The 22,975-nt window shown below is 42.1% G+C and overlaps 2 protein-coding genes across 7 annotated transcripts in view; one reads left to right on the top strand and one right to left on the bottom strand.

The window, feature by feature from the left end:
* LOC119179633 (uncharacterized) overlaps nucleotides 1-2,480 on the bottom strand; it is a 108,299-nt gene extending 105,819 nt beyond the window's left edge. For 2 of the 5 annotated variants that reach the window (XR_012885099.1, XR_005110832.2), the window contains exons 1-2: nucleotides 2,389-2,480; nucleotides 1,304-1,363 (exon numbers count right to left, since the gene is read on the bottom strand). The gene's annotated coding sequence lies outside the window, so the exon portion shown is untranslated. Of the gene's footprint in view, nucleotides 1-1,303; nucleotides 1,418-2,388 lie in introns of all 5 variants that reach the window. The other 3 variants (XR_012885100.1, XR_012885101.1, XR_012885102.1) reach the window with 3 other exon arrangements.
* Nucleotides 2,481-2,894: 414 nt separating this feature from the next.
* LOC119179631 (pseudouridine-5'-phosphatase) overlaps nucleotides 2,895-22,975 on the top strand; it is a 102,704-nt gene continuing 82,623 nt past the window's right edge. For both annotated transcript variants that reach the window (XM_075868335.1, XM_075868334.1), the window contains exons 1-2: nucleotides 2,895-2,992; nucleotides 4,177-4,352. The gene's annotated coding sequence lies outside the window, so the exon portion shown is untranslated. The remainder of the gene's footprint in view (nucleotides 2,993-4,176; nucleotides 4,353-22,975) is intronic.

Genomic DNA, 22,975 nt, shown 5'->3' with positions numbered 1-22,975 from the left:
CCCTTGATATTCTCAACAGAGGTGCCCAAAAGTTATCGGAAGAATGGAATAACCAAAAAAAATTTTCGATGGTCTGTTCGAATATGTACCTATGTTGTGTGATTATAATTTTTTTATTATTTATTATTAATATTAAAATTAATATTATTCCAATTTTGTGTTACTTTTTGTCTGTCTGCATTTCCCTGAGTTTACAGATTTGTGCACATATCACTCGCACATAATCACCAAATCCATTAGGGTTGTTATTATGTGTTTATTTTCACTGATCACCTTTTTTATATTTTCTTTGCCATTCTGTTTAAATTATGTTTGCCTTATTATCTGTAAGGGGAAGAGCCCAACCACCACCAGCGGAATTCAATCACAAGCGCTACGGGGAGTGGTACAAAAGAGCTGGACACACGCATGCAGTCATATTGCCGACCTGTGCCTCCGGCCCTAGAAGTCGGCTTTACTTTACAAGCGGCCTTTTTCGCTTTCACCATTTTTGCCCAGAAGTCTGTCTCTCCTTCCCCCCCCCCCCCATATGAAATGTGTCAGTATAGTTTCAGCAAAAATGAAACTCCTGTTTCTCTTTTCCTTTATCTAACTGACCACAGAAGGGGCCGGGTCGGGCACTCTCTTTGCTGGAGTCCCTCGTCTCGCTACAAGTAATTGCCTGCCACCCCAGCTCACCCACAATGTCCCTCCGTGACCTTCAAAGACGCGTCGCGAAATCCGCCCTATTCTTCTCTTTCTTTCTTCTCCTCCTCCTCCTTGTTCTTTTTTTCTCTTCCTCTTATTTATTTTGGTTCTTTTTGGTTCGCTCCAGCGAATGAGATGAAGATCACTGTTCAGCACAGCATATGTCATCACTGTAAAAAACCACTAATTTGTCGCTCTCTCCCGTTTCCTTTCTACACTACTATGTCGATGGGGCATGTTTGCATTGCATCAAAATTGTTCGCAAACCCTGACGAAGACCGCTTCACCAGTCGAAACCACGGCTAAGTTGTGTTTCTTCTCTCTCTCTCTCTCTCCCTCTTTCTCTATATATATGGAGAGAGAAAGAGAGATCATATATATATATATATATATATATATATATATATATATATATATATATATATATATATATATATATATGTATGTATATATATATATATATATATATATATATATATATATATATATATATATATATATATATATATATATATATATATATGTATATATATATACCTCTTCTTGCTCTATTCATAGAAAACATATTTCTACTAAGCTATTGATATTAGAGGCGTATACGAACTGTTTGACTTACCCACGGCTGAAAGCGCGGACAGGAACAGTCCCGATTGAGGTGACATCTTCGTGCCGTCTTCTGAAATAATGTTAGCAGTGACATAAGCCTGTGTCTTCGAATCCTCGATTGATACTATGATAGTTGCCGAAAAGCAGAAGCATTTTACAGTCAGCGTCAATGTCTTCTGACACAAATAGTTTTTGTGGTCGTAATATACGGCACAATAATATCAGTAACCTGTTTCTGAACATCCACAAACGTGCCACCACATAATTCTACTTGGTACTTGCGCAACAAAATAGGTGTAATAAATATACAAATACCACGAGAGGCCCACAAACACACTGCATTTCATACGACACGTTATATAAATTTGACGTTACAATTTTGTTCTCGTCGTGGTGAAATCTTATTCGCTTAAGCACTATGCAAAGAGTTGTGCCCGTTAGAAATAACTGACATCAGTGAGGTTCTCTCAGTTTATCTGCAAATAGCCATGTAGTTCTCTGTATAATATGAGTAAGTAAAATCGACACACTCATTAAACCAGTGGTTCCTCGAAAGGTCAATAAAAGTCTGTTTTATACAAATGCGCCGACTATTCGATGAACATAAACCTTGGTTATTGGCTGGCTGCTGATAATATGTGCTCTGAAAAAAAGTACTTATCTTAAGGTAGTGTAGGTACACTGTGCGCGGAATGTACTAGCTGCTCTGCCACAACGCACGTTTCGTGAGCCATTTACGTCGCATCTTTTATTGCCCAATCTGGTTCGGTACCTCTTGTTGATTAAACCAGAACATGAATATTTCACATCTGCTCTAATTCATAAAGCTTTACTTTTGTCTATCGAGGATAACCGTAAGTCACGTCTCCGTATCTGGCATCACTAATTCTGGTCTTTCAGCAAAATAGTCACTCCTGATAATGGGCATATTGCTTCACATACGCGATTTCTATTTTTCAATTGGCATAACTATTTCTCCTTGCTCTGCGATGTGGGCAACCTTTGTCTAAATTAATATCTATTACATACCGTAAGCATGCACTATTACAAGCATACTTAGATATCCATTATTCATCCTCATTGAAAGACACTAACCTTCTTTCAGCTCTTTGCGTATTTTTCCTCACTTCTTCACGGACGAGCGAAGTATTTCTTGTGAAACAAGCAAACATTTGAGTATATATAGCATAGGCTGAAAGAAAAAATTGATATTTTTATTGCAAATGTGACATTAATCATACACGTGCTCTTTTGCCATTTTGCGCTGCAGTTCCTTACCATGACTGTTTTAACACTCGTAGATCAAACATATTTTAAAGTTCCATTATCAGCATCCTACACTAAAGGTTATGCATGAATGCGGTCACAGCTGTGCCCCATCCCCTATACCATTTGTGTCAGGCATGTGTGCGACACTACTTTGAATATATACTATTCCAAGAATATTGCATTATTTCTGTGACATATGGGACACATAGAGGTCAATGGAAAAGGATGAGAACTGCCATGCAAAAAATAGTTGATTCATAGCAGAGCTCTGAAACATTCTGCATGAGTTAAGTACCCCCACTGCATCAAAATATAAACTGTTCAATATTTCACTTGACATAGTGGCTTTGACAACTTGGTTAGGAAGTCTATTAGAAGTTTTCAGTTTTGAGATCACCATTTCAATACTGCATGACGCAAGTCATACAAGGTACGAGGAATCTTCTTTGGTTTCACAGCGAAATATAATAGCAATTACAATCTCGCTCTTTCAAAAATTAGGTGAACACTGTTCCAAAGTGAATATCATGCTTTAAGGCATGTTATGTATTTTGCTGTCAAATACATTTTGTACTTTGTGCATGCTCAGCAGGTTAACATTTTAAATATAAGTATTAGACATCTGAATGTCTCGAAAAGTGTTCCTTTTGTCATGCAAGGGTATTCAGTCAAAATTTATTTGGAATTCATGGATGTCCACCTGTAGTTCACAAGCCACCAGATATAAGTCACGCAATAATTACATATTTAACCGAACAGTTATTTGATTCCTACACAAGAAAAATCTTAAACACATACCAAATATTTTAAAGCCAAGGCTTATCAAAGCCTGTAAACAAATTGTTGAAAATTGCACGACTTGCAGTATTGGCGTAAAACAAGGAACCTACAGCAAAGCTGCATGGCCTTCCTTGCTTTCTATATGCTCTTTTTTAGTTTCGTTCCGATCTGGATGCATATTTATATCTCGTTGCTTACTGCGTTTTTCTAAATCTTTTCTGTGTGCGTTTCTTTTCCTGTGTTTACTGGTTTTTCCACCTTCCAGTCTTTGCTTTCGTTCACTCTAACTATATGTCTCTCTCGTTTCTAGCTTTGTATTTCCTGTTCTTTAACCTTCCAACCTTTTCTAAAGTTTTCGTTTTCTTTCTTTTATTTCATGTAATGTAGGGTACAATCGGTAAATAAGTATGCCGTGTGCATATGTGTTGCTCTACAGTCCTCTCAGTATGGTGCTGTCCTCTTTGTTGAGCTTCGAGTGTGGTGTGGATACTCTCTGCGTGCCAGCCTATGCTGTTGCAGTATTGCAGAGAAAGTCTTAGGTACAGACTCAGCCTCCGCGCACACAGTACTGGCGTCCAGAAAGCGGGAAAGGGTTGCCCGGTAGGCGTGATCGCCGGCTGCGGCGGGAGCCGCCTCATTTCTCTCTAGGCCTTTGTGCCCAGGAACCCATGTCACACAGGTGAACGGCATCGGATTGCTTCGGCGCTTCAATATCTCAATTGCTTGGGTAGACACACAACCTTTGCTGTAGTTTCGCATACGTTTGCCCAATTTGCGCTGTACCTGTCACGTTGGCCCACCTGATCCCCGAGTGTCCATGCAATACAAATACAGATCTATCGCCTCCGCCTAACGCCTGCGACGCTGGTAAAGAAAACGAACACCTTCTGGAAACGTGGGAGGCCAAGCTCACCTTGGAAGACCTGGACTAACAACGACGTCTCGTGGCCAAGGCCAAAGAGGCAGCGAAGGCCCGAGGGTTCCTGGAAAGAGGAGACCTCCCACCTAAGGTGAACGTGGAACCTACACCGCTAAACCATTCGGAAATTAGGCGTTTATTCCTTCCTTCCTTTCTTTTATTTGTTCCAAGTCCTCTTTTTATCATTTATTCTCCCCTGCCCTGCCGCCGTGGTCTAGTGGCTAATATACTCGGGTGCTGACCAGCAGGTCACGGGATCGAATCCTGGCTACGGCGGCTGCATTTATGATGGAGGAGAAAATGCTGCAGGCCCACGTGCTCAGATTTTGGGGCACGTTAAAGAAACCAAGGTGGTCGAAATTTCCGGAGTCCTCTACTAAGACGTCTCTCATAATCATATGGTGGTTTCGGGACGTTAAACCCTGCATATCAATTAATCAATGAAATAAATATTTGATGTCCTGTAGTTTGTACACTGTAAACGAAAATGTTCCCAGCTGTTAGGAATCGGTGAATGGTGCCTCAGCTCTGCTCTGGTGGCCTCCCTTGAACAGGATTGTATCGGAGCAAATACATTTATTTTCCACCGTTTTTCTCCGGTGGGCGCCAGTCGAAGGAAACCGGAGAAAAAAACAGGGCCAATCCCCTGGATATGCTCCTGCGGGGGCTCCGGAAACGCTCCGCCACATTGTTTTTGCCCCGATGGATGCGACCAAATTGCTTCCGCTCATCGCTAAGCGGCATTGATTGGCTGTTCGAGGAGTGACGTAGGCAGCCTCGCCGCAGGGAGGCCATTCCCGGCAAACCAACATGGCGCAGACAGAGGCGGTGCAGTGAACATTGTGCGAAGCGTTCTGATGCGTTGACGAAAAGGAAATCATTCTGAACACCTTCTGGATATCACAAGCGACAAGCAGCAAAAAAAAAGTTATCAACGACAGAAGGGAGTTGTGCGAACTGTAATCGTGTGGTGGCTCCTGGCAGCGAACGACTCCTTGTGATCTCGTGAGTGTTCATAGATACGGTGGTTACTGGTGCGGTGAAAAAATTGTGAGCAAACTCTCCTTGAATTACTTGTGCCATTTTTGTCAGGTACTGCTAAGATTGGATAATTTTGCTTTGAGAAACGAAACATGTGCTCAATATTAGGCTCATTTCACAAGACGTTAGGGAAGATTCCGTGAAATACCGATAATGCGTTGTTTGCACTACACGTTTTTTTTTTAACATAACACCGGTAAACCGAATGGGCAGGCGAGCAGGTGATACAAATTCATTATGGCGCAAATGTAGCGCAACAAAAATATGAGATAAAAAAAGTGAACACCAGAAGCGCTTGTGCTTGTTCACTTTCTTGTACTCGCCCTTTTTTGGGCTGCATTTACGCCATAATAACTTCGGTAATTCAATCAAGTTGCTGTAATATTTGGAGCACTGATTAGATAGGCAACATTAGAAAATATAGTTTTAGGTTGACTATCATACGTCAATAATTGCTATAGGTAAACCTCACTGGTTAAAATACATTTTTTCTTGTAAGTACACAAAAACGATAAAAGTTGTCCGCTTTCCATATCAATAATCGTCAGGTCGAAGTCCACCACTGCATAAAATTTATAGTGATAGAATATGTAAGTTGAAGTAATAAAACTTGAATAACTAAAATCAGTGTTAATTATTTATAAATGTTGATGGATACGTGAAATTTACCGTCCCTAAACCACCATATGATTATGAGAGATGCCGTAGTGGAGGGCTCCAGAAATTGCGACCACCTGGGGTTCTTTAACGTGCCCTCAAATTTGAGTTATTTATATATGTATTGAATTGAGGTAGGGCAATGTGTTTGGTAGAGATTTTCAAAACGCATGTACGCACTCATACTTGTGAAAATTTTTTTGATTGGATAAGTAGTATCTGAGATATAAATGTAGAAGTATACTGTACCCTTCGCGGGAAGTGGTACTTTCACGAAAAGAAAGAGAGGGGAGAAACAAGACGACAAAACTAGAGACGAGAAATTTAGAAAAAAAACTGGTTGCTTGGCAGGACAAGGAGTCGTGCAGCGCAAGACGTTTCTTTGAGGGGGGGCGGGATGGGTAGTAAAGTTAACTCGTATGACAACCCAGCTTTACATTCTGAGACAGGGAAGACATTGTAGTGAAAGAAAGAGCAAAAGGAGAAGACACCCTTGCAAAAAACTAGCTGTATTTTCTGTGTTGATGATGATGGGAGAGATTACTATCCTTGGTGCTGCATATTTAAAGACGATATTCTTTCTTGGGGACCTTCGACGCAAAAAGCTTGGTCTGTCTGTCTGTCTTTCTGCCTTTTTTCTGTCTGTCTGTACGTTTGTCTGTTTGTCAACTCTTAACGGCATCGCGTATTCGAAACGGCTGACCCCATCCGCAGCGCCCACTTTAGTTGCTGAGGATTGAGTTGAGCGTTCATGCTTCTGCAATTGTCAATAAAAAAGCAATTATCGCGCATGTTTGGGGCACCATAACAACACGTACATATTCTGTATGTAAGCCCTTTACTGGAAAAGGCATACATAAGTATTTTTAAGGACCGTAGCACTTATCACGGTGCGCTGACCATGCAACGCTTGCGCGGAAACACGAGCGTTTCCAACGCTTTGCTAAAACGAGACGGTGGTGGGACCTACCCTTCGCCTTGCGTTCTACACTTTATCACCTCTGAGATGGGCGCGCACAGCTATCTCGGAGACACGCACTTTGTTTTTTAAAAAAAAACTGCTAGATGGCGCCTATGTCTCATGTGTGACGTGACTTGAGGCGTTTGTTCGCCTCCACTGCACGCTCGAGGCACTGGACACACCGTTTCCAAAATATCATTTACCAATTTTCTTGCACAGGACATCAAATAAATGTCTTGTTCCCTCTCCACACGTAAGGCTATCGTCTTTCCACGACATTTGCAGATTGAATGCAGATACGGGGCTATTTTTTTTTCTTTTCAACCGCACCGCCGTGGCTGTCACTGGAGTTCTTTTTTTTGTATGTGCAAGACGGGACTGCGAAGAAAGCGTAGACGTATTTTGGGCCTACCCATTGCAAAGCCGCTGGCCTGTAAGCAGGAAAGGGAAAATAAACTTTCTTCAAGAGGAGGCACTGGCACGTCGTGACGCTTCCACGTGCATCACCCAATGTGGCCTCAGAACGTTTGCATAGACTTTTTGGTTGAGTAAACTGGTCGGCCTTCCCTTATTTCTATGAAATGCAGTTGGCTTAGGTGACGTGTCGTTTGTGACCATCATTGCTTACTTATTTTGTTACGTTGTAGTAAACTTTTTTTCATTCCATGCTTAAAGCTGCTCGTTTTGAAATAAATGCTCATAGAATAACTACTTTGAAAAAATATTCACAACGAAGAGTTTCAGGGCTAAGCCGGCTGTGTAAACTAAAACAATGCCAACTTACCTCGAAAGTTTATTTTCCAAAGGAGATGAAGCTAGGCTTTCCTTAAAGACAGGCCGTGACCATTCAGATTGTAAGGGTCCACTTTGCCAGATGTATGACGACAAGCACGCACTGAAATGTGACTGTGAAGCTCAGATTTATTATTTGATGAAATTAGGAAATGATTGGAAGGGGAAATCTTGATGCCGTCTTCGAGAGTACCAAAATAGGATTATTTAATCAAACATTGCTTTTGAATGTTTCAACAAAAGTAGAGATGTCGATTTAGAAATGTATAGAAAACTTTGGCCAGTTTCGAACTTTGTTCACGTCAGGAGGTATCTTGTTATCATCTTGCGGCTGCCTCACACCGGTTTACGTCGGATGCGCTTTTTGATATTGAATGCTCATGCTATCTTCGTGTGTGTGTGTCTGTGCGTGTGTGTGCGTGCTTGTCTGTTTTTGTGGAAAGTTATAGCAGTTTTGTGTTCTTAGACTCACAGGCTGTATAGGATTTTTTCGAGTGTCTTTGGCTTCAGTGTTCTAAGTTTCCGTGCCTCTGACATAATTTGCTGTACTGATGTATGATTTTTTTACCTGATAATTTAGAAGGCATTCAGCTGAACCCTTGGGTCATCAATAAATCTCATAGGTAGTGCTTCGGGGGTGTTCAAAAGTTGTTCTCGGTTCGTGTATCGTTTGTCTACGATCGTTTTGCAGCATTATGACCTTCAATTTAAAGCGCGTTCTTCAAACTTGAGTGTTGTTTATTTCATGGGATCTGTCTTATTGTGTTTTGTTTTTGGTGGCCTTTTGCATGTTTGTTTGTGCTTGCCTCCTTTTCCCAAATTTTGGATAGTCATCCAGAAATGGCAGCTAATTTTCAATAAATCAAACAGTGAGAACTTGAATGCTTTCTCGAATTTCATCTTCTAGAGCTCTGTGGAAAAGAATACACAGTAATTCTGCAGTGCCTGAATGAAAATTGGGACTTCCTTCATCTAACCAATGCGTGCAACTATCAGCACACGATAAACAGCGGAGCAAACACTTTAAAAAAGTACTGATCCTTTTCTCTAAAATTCTGTCTTGACGAAGTAAGTACATCCGTAAAATACTCCGAAGGTACCACACAAAAGCTCCTGATTGCCCGAGTGAAAAAACCGCGAAAAATTCTCCGGAGGTGCCACGCAATCATTCCGGCTAGCCGGAGGAAAATGCCAGTAAAAAGTATTCCGCTGGTGCAACGCGATTCGCTCCGGTCGGTCGGAGTGAAATATCTGTTAATAGTGCTCCTGGTGCACCACGCAATTTTTCCGACGAGCCGGAGCAATGTTTTTGCTCCGGATGTTCGGACCGAAAATTGCTTTGAATAGGGGGGACGCTAGAGTACAAGCGTTTCCCTCTGACTTCAGAGTAATTTTTTACAGTCTATATCTAGACCATAAGCGATACGGAAGCGGCATCCGCAATCAGTTTAACTCGGCTCTTCGACATTGTTTGTGACTTATAATTTTCCACATTTATTACGTAACCAGTCCGCCTCTGCAGAGAAGTCTGTTCTAACAGAACTTGAATTTTATATATTCCTTATAAAAACAAAAATCCTCTGCACTATGAAGTTTTGTTGTAGCGATGTTATACGGCATTCGCTCCGTTGCCATTCTGGGATGCCGATGTGACTGCGTCAGCCACTGGTAGTCGGTTGTTTCTAAAAACCACTGCAATCGTGTTCTCGGTGTCCTAAACAATCAAATCATTTTTTGAAACTTGTTTCTCAATTTCGTCTGAGTGCCATAAAATCTGTGAGATATTGAATTCATCCTAAAATAATTCCGCCGTCAAACATCAGAAAAAATACCTGCTCTGTTGTCTTTTGTTTACTTACGCTGTTTTTTTACAATGAATACATGTAAAGCCACTGAAGATTTTAACATTTTGAAAAAAGTATATTCGTTAGTACGCCTATAACCAGAACAATTTCGAGATATCAGGTTATCGAAACTGGTGGGCAATAGTGCACGTTACGTCACCCATATCACTATGTGGCAGCACGCAGCACAGTTTCATATTCCCAAAGCTGGCCGCTTGCCCTGAAACGGTCCACGAGGTGCCAATAAGGAATCGTCTATGCGGTCGCCTAGTTTGACACATTTTAACGTGAAAGAGCTAGTTTGACACTAGTTTTTTACACGCTTGCACCAACGTGTGAAATGTTGTGAAATAAACTAGTGTAAAAACAGCGCGGCCACTGAATTTTGTATTTATTAGACTTGTTGCAGACGCGTCTTTGGACGAGCTCTCCAATGCTTCACCAACTGAGCCTTGATAACAATAGTACGAATTGCAACATTATTAACAAAAATATACTACTTTATTCTGAATTATTATTATTATTATTATTATTATTATTATTATTATTATTATTATTATTATTATTATTATTATTATTATTATTATTATTATTATTATTATTATTATTATTATTATTATTATTATTATTATTATTTGGCTGTATCGTTCTAAAACCACAATATAAATATGAAAGACACTCTAGTGTTCGGCTCCGGAAATTTCGACCATCTGGAGCACTCTAACCTGCACTGATATCGCACAGTACACGGACTTCTAGCATCTCGCCTCCATCTCAATGCGACCACCACGGCCAGGATCGAGCTCGTGACCTGCGAATCAGTAAGCGAGCACCATAACCACTTCTTCACCACCGCGGACCCTAAGCTAGCATATCGAAACGCTATCTTGGTAAATACACTTAGAGATACTCTATAACTTCTCTTTCGTACAAAGTATTGGTATATTTTCAAAATAAATTCGAATATTGTTTGATTTATTTGGAATTCAAATCTCATTTGAGTTTACCCACACCCAAACTTTCGCTCTTCGCAAAGCTCAACCTACAGCTTACTTATGTTGTCAATACCAGTGCAAGTACACTCGCCATAATTGCTCAGAGTTTGCTTTCACAAATCATGTCTACGTGAAATTTAGCTATAGGTCAATTTGCATGAAATAGCGCATTGAAATAGCGCATTGGGCAAGCATTGACAAAAACGTAGCAAGTGATGAACGCTTGACGCAAAAATGCATAAATGCATTGGTGAAAGTAGGACACATAAATAACGAGATTTTCGAGTGAGATAGGGAACCTCCAAATATAGTTGGAAAGCTTGGCCTCAGAAACCTTTCTCAAATGGGCAGTGAATGTTAAATAGCTGCATATCAACGAAATTCCCAGAGCCCTTCTCTCAGCGTCCTTCATAACGTATCGTTTTTGTGGGATGTAAAACCGCACTGTAAGTTAATTGTATTAATTATTAACTGTAAGTTAATTATATTTAGAAAACAGCATGGCTGCGAGTTATGACTGAGAAAATACGGAGCTCACTTCAAAGAGCTGATTGCGATGACCTGCTTGACAAGCTTCGAATGAGCCCTGCTGTACTGCAGTAAAACGTTTGTTGGTTTTGGATTGTACACGCAACTGAAACAAATAACATAAAGACACTTTGTTGGCGCATATATCAGTAAAACATTTTACACCATGGTCAAGACAAAGGTGGTAGTACATAACTGGGGACCACGAATACCGAATGTACGGGCAACAAAAGCTTGTCTTAGGTTGTTCTGCGTTCTTTGTCGATCGTCTTACGCAAAGGCTCTTGTTCTGACCTAACAATTAGCCCGATATTTAGTTACCGAGGGCCTGCCTCGATTCTCTTAAAAATCGTTATCTTTACAACCGTTACTGCTATATTACAATAACAAGGTAATCTACAGTTTGAAATAGACGAGTTCACTTTGTTATCTTTTGACAAGCCTCTCCATTATATGAAGGGACCATGAATAAAAAAATATCTGGGCCTTCACTGCCACGATAGAAGGATTACCTTGCAAATGGAATATCATTTGAAACTGCGTAAATATTTTTTTCTTATGCTTAGTTTTTAAACTGGCATTTGTGAGAACAGCACTTGCAGTCTCACTGCATACATGCATAGTGATATGTGCCTGTCGGTGCATACATGACTCAGCGCAGTGACCCGGAGATAGAAACAGCTGCGTGCTCACAGCTGCGTGCTCCCAGCTGTACGTTGTGGTTAAAGCTAAATAATTCTACAGTAGTGTACGGACGGTTCTTCGTCGATCACGAAGATCTTGGACGATGATCGGACACGATGATCAACTCAAACGCAGGCAGCAGTGGAGGCTGAATAGACCGTTTCGTTTATGGGAACGGAAAATAATTCATACAACTGAACTTACAAGTTATAAAGACAAACAAAGAAAAAACGCAGAGTCTCACTCTTCGATGTTTACTGAAATTTAGAGCAAAGACTGTTCTAAATCGTATTTGCTTCTAGCCTCACTAGTTTACCAGCGTCCTGATTGCATCCCAGGCTTTATCAACGTACAAGGTACGGAGCCTCACTGATCTATCAGCACCGCTTATTTCATCCAAGACTGCCCAGACACGAGCGTGCACGTCAAGATATAGTGCTGGAAACAATGAAAATGGGACGTGACCGTATTTTAGCCCACCCTTTACCGCGGCGGCTAATTAGAGCCAAAATATTCGTAGGCCACTGCCCACCAGGCTGGGCCAAAGCGGAAAGCCAGTATACCAAGAAAAACAACGGTTTTCCCTCTTCCTCATCAACAAATGATAGAAACAGTGCCAGTAGCAGATGTCACACATTCGCTATATATTGCTCACACATTCCGCTCTTCAACGACATCGTTAGCCTGCAAAAGGGACGAGACAACGCGAAAGGGGGGCATGTCTCTGCAGCGTTCACCGTCGCTGGCTGATGCCCTTGTAGCGAGAGAGGAAGACGGGACAACGGCCAACGTGGTCGTGTCGTTCTCTCGCCACTTCATTATCCAAGGCGATTGCCGAAGCGGAGCGGCGGCGGCTGCCACGTCCAAACCTCCAGGCCGTGAGCTCGATCTCCAGAGCTCGCGCCTCCAGCTATCGCATGAGCTGCACGAGAGGCGCAGCGCGGTGGCTAGAAAAATGACGATGACGATGAATGGCGATGATGATGACGCTACACCCTCCATCAGCTGCGCCTGTGCTTCGAACCCACCCGGGGTGGTCTATCACTTGACCAGGCGCAGCGTCTTCCCGGAGCTTGAAAACAAGACCGCCGCGACCGTGGCCCCGACTCCACGCCATAGCAGCGGTGGCAGGCGACTGCCCACGTGGCACCTTCGCATGCAGCCGATACAACTGCCCGCGTTGCACATCAAACGCAGCGGGAAGCGCGTGACACAGGCATCTGCCCCGAAATCAAACCCTCTCGGCATTCCGCAACCTCGCGGTTGCTCCCTTTGGGCAAAAAAACTCTCGCCTTTAGCGCGCTACGCAGAAAAAAATCCTAGCAGCCACCATCTGCACACAAAATAACACTGCCCTTTATCCAGAAAAAGGGAACATGCCGGACTCCTTAGGGCGCAAAACCATATGCGGCCTTACAACTACAGTTTGTTATACATAACCCGACCTTTCGTTTATCGCAATTAGCTATGGTGTCGCTTAATAATACTCACTTTGGGAGGATGTAAGGCTTGGCTTGTCAAGGGGAAACTTGCAGTGCACAAAGTACACGGGTGAAGCTAGAGAACATTTACCTTTTCTCACTATTGCAATCACAGCAATAGGGCGGAACAAGGGGCCCATGTACCTTCCCTGATTTTTTTTCTCGTCATGGCATTTAAAACACAAAATGGCATTCAACACACGTTCGGCTCCCACCTAACATCAAGAAGATCCCCCACCTCTAAAAATATTTCTTCCCACGCCCCTGAGTCGCTTCAGCAGACCCGCGCAACGCGGTCAACGAGAACTGGTTTCCCCAACTCTCTCATATGTGAAAGTGACACAACAGTACATAGGCCAAGGACAGCAATGTCAACTCTCACTAGAGTCCCTCCAGTTTGAGGAGGCTGTCGTACTTCGCCGGCTGCAGAACCAAACGTTCTCTAAGCTCCATTACATGAATAAAATTTACCCTGCTAGGTATATCGATGCAAGTCCAGGTTGTGACGCTATTCCTAGAACTTTTAATGCCGCCGTAAAGTGCACTGCTGCCTACATTCCCCTGTTTTCACCTATCCTTCAGGCCAGCCATACATACCTCAAAGCTACCGGAAGCCAAATTTCGTGATGGTACCCTTGAGGTTGTCATAGATGTCCAGGGACCCTTCCCGTTTCCCTTCCGTTAATTATAAATATTTTCGCCATCATCATCCTCATCATAAGAGACTCACGTGCTGTTTCAACTGGCAAATTAAAAGATTTTTTGGCTCAAACAGTGCCGCCACGTTCACGAAAAATGTCTAAATTTGTATGTTTCCTTGCTTTTTGCTAATGATTGATTGATATGTGGGGTTGAACGTCCCAAAACCACCATTTGATTATGAGAGACGCCGTAGTGAAGGGCTCCGGAAATTTCGACCACCCGGGGTTCTTTAACGTGCACCCAAATCTGAGCACACGGGCCTACAACATTTCCGCCTTCATCGGAAATGCAGCCGCCGCAGCCGGGATTTGAACCCACGACCTGCGGGTCAGCAGCCGAGTACATTAGCCACTAGACCACCGCGGCGGGGCTGCTTTTTGCTAAGCCTATATAAAGCGGAAAATCAGTTTGTAGTTTTAGGTCTGGTGTCTCACAAGAAAAAACGACCGTATATTGCTTTAAAACGCAATGTGTCTTTTATGAAGTGGTTTTATAGGGTCTACGCTCTATTTATTTCCGTATAAATTTTCTTTTAGCTAGAAAACTCAAAGGGAGTCACGTAATAACGTACTTCATTACCTAAATACTTTACGAAATAACCCTCACACAGTTACATTGAAGTGAATTTTTAATAGCATTTATGGTGTTCGAATAGCCGGCTGGCCTTTTCAGTTGGAAACACCCACATGCGAATTAGTGGGCCTCTTTTTTAGCTGTAGCCTCACTTGTCAGCCTCAGTTCATTGCACCAACGTTTTTTATTTGTTACGTGAAAATCTATTTACTGCATCTGCTCGAATTATGAGCGTGTATTTCTTTTCAAGGAAAGGCGGCGTCTGAAATGCTGTAATCAAATCTCGCTTCATGTGTTACGTACGGATTTATGGGCAAAACCTTGTTCATGAAAGGCATATAACACAAAACCAGCATGATTTATGTTCAGCTAGCTCAGAAAATACAATGTAAGTAGAATATAGCCTTCAAATAGTACACCTCAAGGCCTTTATGATTGTTGGCTGCTGGCGAAACTCACGCATACAGCACGTACCAGTTTCACCACGTCTTCTCCCCCTGCTTGTGTAGTCATTCTTATTCAAATAGTCGATGGGTTACGCAGCGCAGTAGCGTGTAAGTTACGCCGAATAATACGTTTTATATTCCACATTGATTGTATCTTGTGAAAACACCAAGAAATCTCAGCACAAGCTATAAAAAAAGTCTGCAATTATCGTTGTTACAAAGCGTATTAAGGTTTCAAGCATTTCATCATCAAAGTAGCGAAATTGGCCGCTGTGGGTATTTTCGAGCCACGTGCGGTTGTATGCTGTCTTCGCGAGGCATAACGCAGGCAAAAACACGTATAGCATAGTGATCTAGCATATTGAGTACTTGGATTCTGGCCGGACGGCAACATTTAAATTGACGCGAAATCGTACGACGCCTGTGTATTGACGTTTCTCGTAGTGATGTCCCATATAGGAGCATTGAACAACATCAATCACTATACAGAACTTTGAAGCCGCACTTGCAGTGAGAAAAAGTGACGACTACATTGGAAGTGATATGACGCGCAGTGGTCATGAGTAATATAACGCGGGTTTTTTTGGTGTCTGCTACTACCCCCCAGATACCGACATAACTCTGTATAGGAGTTACACAATAAAAATTGTGAAATTCCGATGCGGTACCCATCAGACTTAATAACTATTCCCGGCGACTTCATTCTTCTTACAATAAATGATGTGAACGTCATCGTTACCACAAATTGTACCATTTTGTACAAACAGCGAATGTTTTCTTGATACTTGTAAGATAATAAAGTTTACGCAAACAATAAATCACCCAACTAGCTTAACCAGTTTTTCATCAAATATTTTTATTTGATTCTTGGAGCAATGCTAAAGACCGCTCATTTATGCAACGTACATCCTGGCCCAAGCGATCACTGTTTTTTACATTTATACATGCACATCAGCGTGCCAACTGCTACTAGAAAACGGAAGGTAATTTAGAAATATATTGGTGCAAAACTTGTATGTAATCAACCTTAAACGTTCTATATTCTAAGACCATTACCTAAAAGGTTTTGTAATAGAACCGTGCAAAAAAAGTGCAATTTCTTTGTTAACAGAATTCATGAACTTACCCGCTTCAATTCATTCCTGTCAGCTCTTGCTCGCCCTGGACGTCTACATACTTCAAGTGCTTTCAACAAAAGAAACGCTTTTTTCGTGCTGCGAAATGGCAGGGTACAGATGAACACTGGTGTGCCTATGAATGTTTGCGCGAGTTTATTTTTCAGTAGTTTTCGATGCCAAAACTAACTTTCTAGCACTCTGGGATCAATGTTTGTTAGCAACCGAAAAAAGTTTTGGGAAAGTGTTTCAAATACTAACGACAGTGAAATTGTACTTGTTGACTCAGACAGCCTTTCAGTGTATTTCAAGAAGTGTGCAGCCCGTCTTTACGACACTTTTGTTGACAACTTTTTAGTTGCTCCTGCTGCCATCGCCATGCCAATGCGCCATTATTCATGAATGTCTGCTATATTGACTGAAGCCAATAAAATAGTCGTGGAAACAAGAATTCTGTCACTGACTACCAACATTATTCACTAACCTCTATACCATGTAAACTTTTTGAGGACAAAATCTTTTTTACCTTAATCATCTTTCTAGAATAAAACTCGTTGTTTAGCACACCACAACACGGCTTTAGGAAGTGATTCTTATGCGAAGCCCTGCTGTTTGGATTTACTTATTCCTTACTTGCCATTTTCGATCGAGGTTCATTGGTGGATTGCAATACTTTTAGATTTCTCAAGGCTTTTGACCAGATTTATCCTAAGTCACCTACTACTACAGAAGCTTATGAGCGCTAATATAATGGTGGCGTTCTTAGTTCTTTACGGTTTTCAGATCTGATCTTTCACACTTTTTTTTTTCAAATACCTACAGGTCACCCTCTTCTCCTGTTACTTTTGCTGTACCCTAGAGCTCGATGTTGGGCCCCTTGCTATTGCCTATGATAATATTGACTTACCCGACGTAGCAATTCGATTTCCCTTTTCGCAGACGACTGCGTTGTTTACCAGGAAATCGCATTTAACTCCGACACTAGTTCTTTGCGCACTGATGTTCATAGTATTTTTTTCTGCTGCAGAACTTAGAGCATGGACCTCAACACTAACAAGTGTAAAGTTTTATGCATTTCTCCATCTACGGCACCTTCTGCTAACAACGCTATAAATCCCGCTGCTCCAGATTTTGTAACTTCCTATAAATACATAAGATTCGGACCACAGCTGACACGACCTGGAAACATTAGGTTAGCTATGTTACTTCTATTAGCAACATTACGCTTGGACACCTACGTTGAAACGTTATCCGTGCCCCTCAAGGCACAAAACTAAAAATGGTTAAAAAGTTTACGCGTGCTTACGCGTAAAAAAATTAAAAGCTTACGCGTGCTAAAAAGGATTACGCGTGCAGTGGGGGCCTCCTGGCACAGCCGGGAGGCCCCAACTGCACGCGTAATTTAGAAGCGGGCAAGGAATTCGCATGGCGCCCGCTTACCAGCCTCTGCCGCAATACGCGGAACCCCTCTTTCTACGACGAAATGTTGACGGGACCCCGAGTAGTTAAAGGCTTAAAACTTCCCAAAATGCCCGCTTACCAGCCTCTGCCCCAATACGCGGTACCCTCTTTCTATGACGAAATGTCGGGCTCCGAGTAGTTAAAGGCTTAGAACTTCCTAGGAAAGCTCTTTTTTGCCCCACACAGAACCGCCAGTGCCAGGAGGCGCCGTCTGGTCGGGAAGAATGCGTTAGTGAAAGGAAGCATACACAGACCACTGACATCAGAAAGGTGAAGGGGAGAAAGGGGAGAGAGATGAAGGGGAAGTAGAAGGAAGAGTGGAAGGGGGGCGCCCGAGGGGAGTCAACCTTATATTCTTTTTTTTTCTTTTTTTCTTTTTTTCCCTTTTTTCTGTCTTTTTCCTCTTTCCTTTCCCACTGATTTGAGATTGTAAAAAGCTGAGCACCCACAAACTGTACCTTTAATCCTGATGAAGGCCAGACTCTAGGCCGAAACGTCGAAATAAACCATGGTGTGACCGCTCACGGAGGATCTACTGGACTATATGCAACGCTACGGCCACTCAACCGCAATGCCTGCCTATATATATAAATATATATATATATATATATATATATATATATATATATTTATATATATATATATATATATATTACTTTGAATTTGTTAGCCATATGTTTGTGATCATTGTCGTATACACTTGTAGTATATCGTATTGCCTAACAAAAAATCTTACGTTCTGTAACTTTAATAGGTTGATGTTACATCGTTTTCTGTTTTTATAGTTGATTTTCTGCAACCCACTCTCTTTTGTAAAGCTATGTGCAATTGAGAGTAAACTAAATAAAATAAAAAGTTAACTGCGGAGTTCTACAGCGGAGCATATTAGTTCCCGTGTTGTTCATTTTATATATTAATAATGCATGTATCAATACTAGTGCAATGTCACAGTGTATATGCCGACGAGTCCAGCAATTTCTTTCTGGTAACAATATATTTGGACTCATAGGCACCTGTATAGACGCATTACGAAAATTAGCAGCGTGTTCATAGTATACTCTATGAAAATGAATGAAGGTAAAGAAAGGCTAATATTTACAGAGCAAAAAAAAAGACTCAACCACCTCATGCGGTTATATTATCAAATGATCGCAACGTTGAAGTCATTGATGGCTATACGAGTTTACGAGCGGTGTTTTCTGCAAGTTGTCGTAGAACAGTCATGTCAATGCAGTTCTCAAAACGCACGTGCGCTGGCATAACAGGAATAGCTGATCGTCTCAAACACCTTCCCCTTACGCGGGTGGAATAATGATTTACAAATGACTGTCCTGCTCTAATTAAACTATCGTATACAAGCGTCTAATCCACCTGTTATAACTTACGTGTGGTACTGCGCACTTGAAGACGATACGTCTCCAACAATTCATTTCCATGGTGTCATTTATTCGTAAAAATTGCATTTTCAAAGCCCTATAAATTATATTTCGTGATTTTAGTTTCTCCGCAATAACACGGTGAAATGTAGCACTAGCTGCATCAAAACAAAGCAATAAAACTATTTGCTAAACTCTTGTTTAGCATTTCGTTATAGCGCGAGATTAGAACGACGAAAAAGGAACAAGAGGACAAGCGCCGAGAAAACATAGCGCTCGTCTTCTTGTTGTCCATCTTTCGTTGTTCTGATCTTCTGCTAAAACAGTCGTCCTGTCATAGCCACTAGCGCGAAACGCCACGCTTCTTGTTTTGCATTCGGCCTATCACAACTTATCTCTAAACCGATGCGACAAAGAGCTAACTGATGCAACATTGCAGACCCATTGCCGACGTTGCACACAGAGAATTTTAGTAATGTGTCATAAAACCACGAGGCTTGTGCGGAAGGCGCAGCTCAGTCCAGCGAAAGCTAGAAGATCTGCCTTTCAGAGCCTTTTCAAAACACCCGTTGGGTAACTACAGCAAGCCCACTTGCTTGATACTTACTAGGGCATTATTAATAAACTTTTCGATAGTAGGCCACCATTCGCTATGCTCTTTTTCGTCATTCTTCTGGGAAGCGTGCTATCCGCTAAACACTTGCAAAAAATTTTGCGCCAATAGTTCATGCAGTGTCTGACGACGATGAGGATTTATGGCAGAAGTGGGTATGCGCCACAGTTAATAGGAGAAGACGAACAAGCTATTGTATTGAGTTGAAGCAATGGATGACCCACTCGTTACGCTATTCACATTGTGCGACGACTGGTTGTTGTTTCGCTGTTTTAAAACGCTTTATAAATCGTAATAACACGTATGCTTTCCCAACATCATACCTTCCTAAGGCAAGTTTGCCAACAAGTCGGTAGAACCAGCGTAGCTTAGTGGTAGAATACTAGGCTGGCGCTTAGCGTACCTGAATTCGAGCCCAACTGCGTCTTTACTGCAAGTATTTTTTTTTCTAATTTAGCGCGATGTGGTTACGGACAACGGTGGCGGTGGTGCCAGTGTCGTCGGTGGTGGCGGAGAACTGCGCGTGACCTGAGTTGCCATCTCATAACACCTTTCGCTGTAATATATCGGCCATTAGTGATAATTCTCTTTACACAACCTTTCAGGGCTATTTACCTAATCCCAAGATAATTAAACGAACAATGCCAATATACGTTAAGGGCAACTACGCAGCTCTAAACGATAAAGTAGCAACTTTCTCCGAGTCCTTTTTAACAGATTTTTTCTCGCGCACTGTCAAAACAAACCGATACCCATTTAAAAACAAACTACAGCACCTGATAAAAGTTAACGTTTTCACTGTCACCACTACAATACGGACAACATCTCCATAGCTTAACGCTTCACTAAAGTGTCTTAAATATAAAAAGAAGAGCCAGTTTCGCTCCGATAAGAATTTATACACCTAGTACGCGTGGGGTTAATAAATGGCACAGAAAATAACTCTGATGCTCTCGCACCTGAAACCAAACGTTCTTTGTATTCTTCCATTTTACCTGATAAGTTCCGAAAAAATCCTAGGCAATTTTGAAAAACAATTACACATCATCTACTACCCTTCTTTAAGCAATACACTAGGAGACGAACAAAATATTTTTATTCCTCAGCACTGCACTGCACATGCAATAATTGAATGGATCATTCTGCCATGTATTCAGTATAGTACCTGACGGTGACCTGCCCAATGCTCCTCCTGTATGCCTTCAACTATGTCGAAAATCATATTTCCTGCCATTGATATTTCCAAAATATTCGACACGATGAAGCTTACTTCATTGATGGGTACATATGAAAATAATGCAAAAATCTTTGTGCACTAAAATTGAATGGTGTTACTTCAACCTCTGCAGAAGTAAAAACAGGTGTCTTTTAAGGATTTGTTTTAGCGCCTCTACTATTTATAGCTTACATTGTTGATAGTCCTGATGGAGTATTCTCTCAAATACGTTTATTTGCCAATGAATTTGTTGCATACAAAAAATAAAATGAACAGGACCACATTGAATCTCAACCACCTTCACAACAATATGAAATGATGCGATAATTGGGAAATGCAACTCAGCGTTGAAAATGTGTTTCTGTGTCGTTCACTAAACAAGTAAATGAATGGAACACCTGCCTTTCTTAACGGTGGTGTCATTTATCCGCAACCAATGTATCAGTAGCTTTCTGTAACCTTTGCGAGCGACCGGTCTTGGAATGCGAATGTGCATGTCGTGGCTGCGAAAGCTGCCAAAGCTCTTAATTTCATTCAGCTAAATCAGAGATCCTCACGTGTTGCTTCAGAAAATACTTCCTATATTTCAATCGTTCAATCGATTTCAGTTTAGGCGTGTTGTTTGTAGAATCCGCAACAAAAGCCTTTGGCTGAGCTCATTGAGAGAATACAGAACCGAGTGACAAGTTTTATTTTGAGGCGTTATAAGCGAGGCGATTGCTGCACTGAGATTAAAAACCTGCAAAAGAGGGAGCGATGTCTTCTCTGAGCAGAAATTTGCGCTTGAAAATGTTATTTCAGATATAAGACAAAAAGACTGGCATTAACAAAGACAAGTACCCTAAGCCACCGCATAATCAGTCGAAAAGATGCCATCATCAATTTAGGATTGAAGTTTACAGCCTAGAAAAAAAATGCTGATTAGGACAGTTCTGCAAACATTGTCCAATTTTGAAAATGTTTTATCTGGTTATTTGATATTTTCCGATTGAATTTTGTTCGCTAAAAATGCCTAAAGACGATGGGCCGACGCCGATAACAATTGTGGCTGGGTGGACATTTCGCTTTTTTTAAGTGTATTTCGCCCAGATCGTGTTTCCGAGAGCCAGCCTCACCCCGAGGCCTCAGTCCTTGAGCAACATCTGAGCGCCGTTCCCACCTGCTCTTCCGCCGTTCCCACCTGCAACAGAGATGTGGCCCAGAAATTTGCAATGTACATCAAACGAAAGGCTGTACTTTTGGAGAAGGTCTAAGAGGTCTCTGTTTTGCTCAGCAGTGAGGTGAGGACTTATGGTTGCACTTAAAGCAGCAATGGTTGCCTTGGTATTGGTTGTAGCAGACGAAGGCGGTGATTCTGCGTGAAGAGGAACCAGCGAAAAAGGCTCGCTGTCAGCGAAGCAGCTCACAGCAGTGCCCTGGGGCAGCATCACTGGCGATGAAGTTGGGTTCAAGGCGGTGACCAATGCCTTACCGTCGTTAAACCGCACAAGGCTGGGTGCAATGGTAAGCCACGCAGGTTTGGAAGGAACTGATGGAGCAATGAACACGTCACCGTTAACTATGGTGTCCGAAGCGATCATGAGAACTTGTTCATCTCCTGGCGAAATGAAACAATCCGCGGCAGCAACGAAACGGAAGCTGTATGGATCGACATCAGATGAACTCTCATTAGCTGACATATGAATTACTCGCTGACAACACGATATGAAAGCTGATGCCTAAGAAAGAAAGTGCCATCCTAAAATGACTGTGTGAGTGCACAAAGGAAGTACAAGAAACTGAATGTGGTGAAGGATGCCATCTATGAAAACGCGGACTGTACAAACACCTGAACGCTGAATAGGGACTCCATCTGCTCAACGAAGGGGAGGGCCATCGTAAGGCGTCCTAACTTTTTTCAAGCGGGCACAAAAGTCTGCACGAATTACGGAAAGTGATGCGCCTGTGTCTACTAGTGCCTCTGTGTGTATACCTTCAACATACACCAATAAAACATTTGATGGGTGGTCTGGAGGAGTTTGACACAGTTCGAAAGATGCAGCTTTCCCTCCCGAAGCTGCACTGTTTAGTTTTCCAGTTGGCGGTCGGGAATCGAAGTAGAAGGTCGAAGGGGAGAGGAGGAACGCCGCATCGGTGAAGGTGAGCGACGACGGGAGAAACGGAAACGGCCAACTGAGGCAATGTTCTGCGGAGACGGCGACCGGCGTGTGATGTTCTGATACTGTCGGC

This window comes from Rhipicephalus microplus, chromosome 7 (genome assembly GCF_043290135.1).
Source record: "Rhipicephalus microplus isolate Deutch F79 chromosome 7, USDA_Rmic, whole genome shotgun sequence".
Lineage (NCBI taxonomy): Eukaryota > Metazoa > Arthropoda > Arachnida > Ixodida > Ixodidae > Rhipicephalus > Rhipicephalus microplus.
This window is presented reverse-complemented; position numbering and strand designations above follow the sequence as displayed.